The 9,471-nt window shown below is 40.2% G+C and overlaps 1 pseudogene; it reads left to right on the forward strand.

Moving 5' to 3' along the window:
• The first annotated feature begins 6,017 nt into the window (after positions 1-6,017).
• LOC103656816 lies at positions 6,018-7,201 on the forward strand (annotated as a pseudogene).
• The last annotated feature ends 2,270 nt before the right edge of the window (positions 7,202-9,471 follow it).

The following is a 9,471-nucleotide window of genomic DNA, read 5'->3' on the forward strand; positions in this document are numbered from 1 at the left end:
TGTCTTCTTCAATGTCTTTCAAGAGTGATTTGTAGTTTCTAGAATATAGGTCCTTTACGTCTCTGGTTAATTCCAAGGTAACGTATGGTTTTTGGTGCTATTGTAAATGGGATGGATTCCCTAATTTCTCTTTCTTCAGTCTCATTATTCGTGTATAGAAATGCAACTGATTTCTGAGCATTGATTTTGTATCCCGCCACATTACTGAATTGCTCTATAACTTCTAGTAGATTGGGGGTGGATTCTTTTGGGTTTTCCATATAGAGTATCATGTCATCTGCGAAGAGAGAGAGTTTGACTTCTTCTTTGCTGAGTTGGATACCTTTGATCCCTTTTTGTTGTCAGATTGCTGTTGCAAGGACTTCTAGTACTCTGTTGAATAATAATGGTGAGAGTGGGCATCCTTGTCGTGTTCCTGATCTTAAGGGAAAGGCTTCCAGCTTTTCCCCCATTGAAAATGATATTTGCTGTGGGCTATTTATAGATGCTTTTTATGAGATTGAGGAATGTACCCTCTATCCCTACACTCTGAAGGGTTTTAATCAGGAAAGGATGCTGTATTTTGTCAAATGCTTTCTCTGCATCGATTGAGAGGATCATATGAATCTTGACTTTGTTCTTGTTGATATAATCAATCACACTGATAGATTTGAGAATGTTGAACCTCCCTTGCATCCCAGGGATGAATCCCACTTGGTCATCATGGATAATCCCTTAAATATATTGTTGGATCCTAATAGCTAGAACCTTTTTGAGAATTTTGGCGTCCATATTCATCAGGGATATCGCTTCATAATTCTCCTTTTGGATGGGGTCTTTGCCTCGTTTGGGGATCAAGGTAATATTGGCCTCATAGAATGAGTTTGGGTGTTTTGCTTCTGTTTCAATTTTTTGAAAGAGCTTTAGGAGAATAGGTATTATCTCTTTTTTGAATGTCTGGTAGAATTCCCTGGGGAATCCATCAGGCCCTGCAGTTTTGTTTTTTGGAATGTTTTTAATCACTGCTTCAATCTCTTCATAATTAATTGGTCTGTTTATAAAATTAATTTCTTCCTGTTTCAGTCTTGGTAGTTTATAGGTTTCCAGGAAGGCCTCCATCTCTCCCAGGTTGCTTAATTTATTGGCATAAAGCTGGTGATAAAAGTTTCTAGTGATCCTTCCTATTTCATTGGTGTTGGTTGTGACCTCTCCCTTTTCATTCATAATTTTAATTTGGGTCCTTTTCTATTTTTTTTGATTAGTCTTGCCAGTGGCTTATCGATTTTATTTTTTCTTTCAAATATCCAGCTTCTAGCTCTGTTGATATGCTCTATTGTGCTCCTGATTTCTAGTTCATTGATCTCTGCTCTAATCTTGATCAACTGCTTCCTCGTGTGTGGGTTACGTCTGTTCTTCTCTTGCTGTTCTAGCTTCATGAGGTGAGAATATAAAAACTGCATTTTAGATTTTTCTATTCTTTGACTGAGGCTTCGATGGCTACGTATTTTCCCCCTAGGACTGACATTGCAGTGTCCCATAAGTTTTGGACCGTTGTGTTTTCATTCTCATTTGTCTCCATAAATTGTTTAAATTGATTTTTGATTTAATGGTTTATCCAATCATTCTCGAGCAGGATGGTTCTTAGTTTCCAAGTGTTTGAGCTTTTTCCAAATTTTTTGTTGTGATTGAGTTCCAATTTCAAAGCATTGTGGTCTGAGAATATGCAGTGAATAATTTCAGTCTTTTGCTATTGGTTAATACCTGTTTTGTGACCATGATTTATTCTGGAGAATGTTCTATGTGCATTAGAATAGAATGAGTATTCTGTCGTTCTGGTGTGTAGTGTTCTATAAATATCTATGAGGTCCATCTGGTCTAGTATTGCATTCAAAGCACTTGTTTCTTTGTTGATTTTATGCTTAGATGATCTATCTATTGCTGATAGTGCAGTGTTGAAGTATCCTACTATTAATGTATTTTTATCTCTATGTCTCTTTAATCTGGTTAAGATTTGGCTTGTGTATCTTGCTGTTCCCTTGATGGGGGCATAGAAATTTATAATTGTCATATCCACTTGTTGGATACATCCTTTAAGAATAATGTAGTGTCCTTCTGTATCTCTAACTACAGCCTTTAGTTTAAAATCCAATTTGTCTGATATGAGAATTGCTACCGCAGCTTTCTTTTGAGGTCCATTGGCATAAAAGATGGTTTTCCATCCCTTCACTTTCAGTCTGGATGTATCTTTAAGTTCAAAATGAGTCTCTGGTAGACAGCAAATGGATGGGTCATGTCTTTTTATCCAATCTGCAACCCTGTGGCTTTCTATGGGAACATTTAGGCTATTTACATTAAGACTGATTATTGAGAGATATGATTTTATGATGCCATGATGCCTGTGAAGTCTTTGTTTCTATAGATTGTGACTTTTTGTTCTGCCTCTCTCTTGGGGCCTTCTTACTTTTATAGAACCCCCCTTAATATCTCCTGTAGGGTTGGTTTCGTGGTTACAAAATTGGTCAGTGACTGGTGATTCTGGAAGAACCTTATCTCTCCATCAATTCTAATTGACAGCTTTCCTGGATAAAGGATCCATGGCTGCATATTTTTCTTTGAAAGAGCTTTAAATATGCCCCCCTGAAACCTTTCTTTCATTCCAGGTCTGTGGAGATAGGTCTGAAGTATTCTGATAATTTGCTTTGTTATGTGAGAAATTTCTTTGCCCTGGTCGCTTTCAATACTGTATCCTTGGATCTAATATTTGCGAATTTCATTATGACGTGACGTGGCGTGGGTTTGTCATGGTTGAGCTTGGGAGGGGTCCTGTCTGCCTCTTGGACATGAATGCTTGTTTCCTTTGCTAGATTAGGGAAGTTTTCAGCCACAATTTATTCAAATATCTCTTCTAGACCTCTGATTTTCTCCACCCCCTCAGGGACGCCAATGATTCTGACATTGGAATGTTTCATTGAGTCAGTAATCTCCCATATACATTCTTGAGATTGAATATTTTGAGCCACGTTTCTGTTTTAGCTTTCTCTTCTATTAACCCATCCTCCAATTCGCTGGTGCACTCTTCTGCCCCACTTACTCTGGCTGTCAGAGCATCTAGTTTTGACTGCATTTGATTCATAGAATTTTTAATTTCTGCCAGATTCACTCTCATTTCCACCCTTAGAGATTCTCTATTCTCATTAATATTTTCGTTAATATTTTTTTCAAGTCTACACATCATCTTGACCATTGTTACTCTGAATTCCATTTCTGATAATTTCGTTATATCCATATCCATCTGTTCTGAGGCAGAGGCCACAGACTCATTGTCTTTCCTTTGCTGAGGGGGATTTCTCCTTCTTGTCATTCTGATGAGGAGAGGTTGTGGGGTTGTCCAGAGCCCAAATTATTGACAAGAACCCATGCAGTGTGCACTTGTTTTATAGGGACCTTAGGGATGTGGGCTTCTTGATTTTTCAGCCTGCCTTCTGGGGGAAGGGCGTGCCACACCGATACTCAGGCAGCCCTGTTTGGATAGAGTCTCCCTGTCCCCTGTGAAGGGGGATAGGGATGGGCACACTGTAAGCTGGTATTTCCAGGCTTTTGTTCTATGGTGGCTTTCCCTGCCGGTTTGCTCTGCCTCTTCTGAGAGTCAGAACAGCAGTGGCCGAATCCCAGCCTCTGTCTCAGAACAGAGAGATCGCAGTCTGCTCTCCACTGAGCTCTTCTGGCCACTTTAACTCTGTTTCTGTTGGTGCTGATAAACCCTATGGTGTCCTGGGATGTGCACCCCACAGCTGCGTCCCAACCCTCACTTCCAGGGTCGGCATATCTCTGTCCATTGTCTTTCTAACACCACCAGCCAGCAGTCACCAGCCGCTCCCGTGTGCTCTGGGGCTCTGTTTCAGTGTGGTTTGCACACATTCCGGAGCTCCAGTTTTCAGACTGGACGTGCGAGTTCCCAGGCTCACATCTCAGTCTGCTCTCTTGCAGGTGCTTGTCCTCGTGTGACCCTGCTCCCCAGTGCAGGTGACTACCACTTCCCAGTGCCTGAACATGGCAACTCCCTCCTCCTTCCATTTACCTTCCAATATTTGTGCACAGATTCATGGCTCCCTGCTTCGTATATCAATACTCAGTGCTGAAGATGTTCATTTGTAGAGATCCAGATGTATCTCCGTACATCTCAGGCTGATTCCATGGGAGTTCTGTGTGCTCTGGTAACTATCCAGGTCGACTCAGGGGACCAGCTGAAAAAGGAGACCCCTACTCCTCCACATCTTAACTCCTCCCCCCTACTTGGTCACTATTAGTGGAAGACAGAACACCAATTCATTACCTTCAAAATTATTAAATAAAGGGAAAGAATCAAACATGTATCCTTCCTTGCATAGAGGAAATGAAACTCTGAGCAAGCAAATATCAGAAGAGGGAAAATGTCTCTTTATAAAAGCATTTCAAGGGGTGCCTGGATGGCTCAGTTGGTTAATTGTCTGCCTTCAACTCAGGTCATGGTCTTGGGGTCCTGGAATAAAGACCTGCATCAAGCCTGCATCAGTCTCCCTGATCAGCAAGGGGTCTGCTTCTCCTTCGTCCTCTGCCACTCTTCCCTCCCCACTCGTGCTTGCTCTCTCTCAAATAAATAAAATCTTTTAAAAAATACCAATGACAGTTTTCAATGAACTGGAACAAACCACCCTTAAATTAGTGTGGAACCAGAAAAAGCCCCGAATGGTTAAGGAATTATTGAAAAGGAAAAACAAAGCTGGGGGCATCACATTGCCAGATTTCAAGCTATACTACAAAGCTGTGATCACAAAGACAGCATGGTATTGGCACAGAAACAGACACATAGACCAATGGAACAGAATAGAGAGCCCAGAAATGGACCCTTGACTCTTTGGGCAACTAATCTTTGACAAAACAGGAAAAAACATCTGGTGGGAAAAAGACAATCTCTTCAATAAATGGTGCTGGGAAAATTGGACAGCTACATGCAAAAGAATGAAACTTGACCACTCTCCAACACCATACACAAAGATTAACTCCAAATGGATGAAAGACCTCGATGTGAGACAGGAATCCATCAAAATTCTAGAGGAGAACATAGGCAGCAACCTCTACGACATCAGCCAAAGCAACCTTTTTCATGACACATCTCCAAAGGCAGAGGAAACAAAAGATAAAATGAACTTGTGGGTCTTCATCAAGATAAAAAGCTTCTGCACAGCCAAGGAAACAGTCAAAAAAACTAAGAGGCAGCCCTCTGAATGGGAGAATATATTTGCAAATGACATTACAAATAAAAGACTGGTATCCAAGATCTACAAAGAACTTCTCAATCTCAATACACCCGAAACAAATAATCAAATAAAAAATCGGCAGAAGATAGAACAGACACTTTTCCAATGAGGATATACAAATGGCTAACAGACACATGAAAAAATGTTCGAAATCATTAGCCATCAGGGAAATTCAAATCAAAACCAAATTGAGATATCACCTTACGCCAGTTAGAATGGCAAAAATTGACACGACAAGAAATAACAAATGTTGGAGAGGATGTGGAGAAAGTGGATCCCTCTTACACTGTTGGTGGTAATGCAAGTTGGTACAGCCACTTTGGAAAACAGTGTGGAAGTCCCTGAAAATGTTAACAGTAGATCTACCCTATGACTCAACAATTGCACTACTGGGTATTTACCGCAAAGATACAGATGTAGTAAAAAGAAGCGCTTTATGCACCCTAATGTTCATAGAAACATTGTCCACTGTAGTCCAACTGTGGAAGGATCTGAGATGCCCTTCAACAAATGAATGGACAGGGAAGATGTGGTCTATATATACAATGGAATATTACTCCGCCATTAGAAATGACAATTACCCAACATTTGCAGCAACATGGATGGGACTGGAGGAGATTATGCTAAATGAAATACGTCAAGGAGAGAAAGGCAATTAACATATGGTTTCACTTATTTGTGGAACATAGGGAATCGCACGGAGAACGTTAGGAGAAGGAAGGGAAAAAATGAAGGGAAAAAACAGGAGGAGATGAACCATGAGATACTATGGACTCCGGGAAACAAACTAAGGGTTTTAGATAGAACAGAGTGGCAGGATGAGGTAGTCTGTTCATGGGTATTGAGGAGGACATGTACTGCATGGAACACTGATTGTTATATGCAAACAATGAATCATGGAACACTACATCAAAAACTAATGACGTACTTTATGCTGTCTAACATTACATATCATCATCATCATCATCATCATCATAAAAGACCCCATTTGGAAAAGCATGTGCAAGGTAGCATTCCAGGACAGTTACAATACATACCAGTGTGTGTTACTTTGATGAAGAGAAAGGCTTCACACAAGAAGCATAGGAAGAAGCCCACTTCCCAGCCTCAGAAGAACGTTGTGGGCTGCAGAATTCAACATGGATAGAAAGATGGCGATGAACCTCCAGCACAGTAGAAGGGAACCATTCTGGATCCCTCCTTGAATCTTAACAAATATGATGGATTTGACTGTGTTTATGGATTGGAACTTCACAGAGATAAAAGAGTGTCATCACTTGAAGTCCTTCCCAATAGAGTTGCATCTTCTAGGATCAGTGATACACAATTAACAGAAATTATGACTGGCAAAGCAGTAGAACATATTTTTGAGACAGAGGAAGTTTCCAAAAATGAATGGAAGGGGATTGTCTTAGCTCAGGCACCTGTCATGAACACATTGTTTTACATTACCTATGAGAAAGGTTCAGTATTCTATATGTATCAGATCTTAGATGATTATAAAGACAGTGACCTACACGTCCTTCCAGATTCCAATGTTTCTTCTCCTTCAGAGAGGGAACCAGGAGAAGTTGTAGATAACCTAGTAGGCAAACAGGAGGAATATGCCAAAGATGATGGCTGTAAGAGAACTGGCATGGTCATTCATCAAGTAGAAACCAAACTTTGTGTACTTCAATGATTTGATGATGACGTCCATATCTATGTCTATGATTTGGTAAAAACATCTTAGAGATCATCTTGAAATTTGCCAAATATGTGAGACTATTTGTAAAATCATTACACACGAAAGTTCTTGATTGCTTTCTAATTTGTAAGAATAGTCTTCTCCCTTTTTGCTTGCTTTTGCCTGGTGAAAGAAAGAAAAAAAGAAAAGAAAAGAAAAGAAAAGAAAAGAAAAAGAAAGCAAAGGAAAGGAATGAAAGAAAAAAGAAAAGGAAAAGAAGAGAAAAGAAAAAAGAAAAGAGGTGGTGAAAGGAGGAAGGGAAGGAGAGAGAGGAAGGGGGAAGGGAGGAAGGAAGAAACTTCCACCATCTCATTTTTGGAAGAAACCTTTTGCCCTTCAAAGAAAAGAAAAGAAAAGAAAAGAAAAGAAAAGAAAAGTCGGGGGGGGGAGGGAGGAAGGGAAGGAGAGAGAGGAAGGGGGAAGGGAGGAAGGAAGAAACTTCCACCATCTCATTTTTGGAAGAAACCTTTTGCCCTTCTCTCCAAACTTTTAACTACTTCTCCACAGGAGAATGATTTATCTAATTAGTCTGACATCCAGTGGTCCTTATTTTCACCTTGGGTGGTGGTAATAGGTTAAAGGCAGCTGAACACCTCTTGCCTCATTCTTTTGGGCAGTTGAACTCTCTGCGCTCACTGAAATGTGAAGCTTCCTGAGATATTCAGTGTGACTATCTGGGTGAGTGTCTTTGTAACCTCAACTATCTCCGCAGGTGACTTCAAAAGTCTAATTTCGGGAGGAATGGGAAGTCCATTTTAGTCTCCTTTCCAAGTTGGATTAAAGTAAGGCTAACATTTTGCTCCCTTTCTGATACTTTCACCTATTGTTGAACTTGGTTCAAAATCAAGAGGGTAATTACTTTGCATTTTAGTATATAAGCATAGGCTGAGAAACCAAGCAAAATTGATAGGAAGGCAAGTATTTGGAAGTAAAACCCCAAGTGGACAAATGAAAGTTGGCCATCAATGGCATTAGGGTCTCTGTTGTCTGCAGTAGCTCTGGCTGATGCCCGCAGACATGGAGTGGGTTTCAACAGACGCAGGCTGTGCAGGCCGACTTTGCCACAAATGGGCTTTGCCAGCCCAATGGGGGATTAAGCCAACCTCTATTCTAGTCACAGGGTGAATACTGGGTATAGCTAGGGTTGGCAGTTATGTCTAGGATCGCATAATGAAAGAACAAAAACCTGGAATCAGACAAAGATACGGATTTATTTCTTATGCCAAGAGATAATCTGGAAAATTTTAAATTACGTATTAGATTTGATTCTTAGGGGACTTCCAAGACCCAGAATATGAAGTGGGCAAGGCACTTGCTAAGAATAAGAAAGGCTGAAAATAGGCTTTATTCTCTTATGACAACCAGTGGGTTCATCTTTTATGGTATCTTAGCATAGGTTAGAATCAGTGTTTGGTGATCAATATGCCTATTGATGTTTTAAGTGCTGGCATTGGTAGATAGAAATATAATAGTTATTTGTTAGGGTTTTCTTTTTAATTTTTCACTTTATACCATTTCTTGGCTGGGCCTATGAAAGTTATGTGCAGAAAAGAGTGAGCCCCACTGCAGCAGAAAAATAAGTAATGGAAAGAGCTATATGTGTTCCATTATTAAAGGCATTAGTGAAGTTTTAAAAAGTTTGAAAAGTATACAAGGTTTTGGAGAGAAGCACTTGGCCAAAGCCAGTGCTTTCTCATTGAGCTTCTAACAGAAGCTCCATTAAGCAGTAACAGGCCTTGGACTTCTGCAACTTTGGGTCTGAGATTCACAGCAGTACAATTAACCACTTGGGAAATATCTTTCAAATTAGCTTACGTTCACAGGTCATGGAGTCCAGACTACCAGCACAGACAGACTGGCATCCTGCTGGGGGTGAAACCAAGAAGATACACTCTTGTCTTCCATGTTCTCTCTGTCTACTTTTCTTCCTTTTGATGCCACTAAGTCTCTGCTCAGATATTTGATGACAGCAATGCAGGTCTGTATTACCTATTGTACTAAGTCCTGGGGACATAAATTTGCTTGGGATATCTGTTCTAGTAGCTGGGGATTAGTGTGCTTTTTAATTTTTGGATGTGAGGCTGATACTGTAACAATCTTATGAGCTATTGAACCTGTGGACTCTTAAAAATGCATGACATGCAGTTGTGGGGTTAGATTGATTCAGCTCCTGAAGTTGTGAAGGAGCTACATCCAATCAAGAGGAAGACAGTCCAGGCTGCAGCTTTTGAAGGAACCCCCTATCTGTACAGACATCATTGCAAGATCTGTATGGCTGAAATGAGAAAAGCAAGAAATTGGGAAAGGCAGGATTTTGGATTTTACTGCCTTTGGACTTTAAAATCGAAATTTATATTGGAGCATTCATTTCTCCCTTGGAGTCTAATGGTTGGCATGGGTTTCATATAGTTCAATTTGAGGCATTTTTATTATACTGTTGACGTTGTATTATTTGGAGCATTTAATGCT

The sequence above is a fragment of the Ursus maritimus genome, unplaced genomic scaffold (assembly GCF_017311325.1).
Source record: "Ursus maritimus isolate PB19 unplaced genomic scaffold, ASM1731132v1 scaffold_77, whole genome shotgun sequence".
Taxonomy (NCBI): Eukaryota; Metazoa; Chordata; class Mammalia; order Carnivora; family Ursidae; genus Ursus; species Ursus maritimus.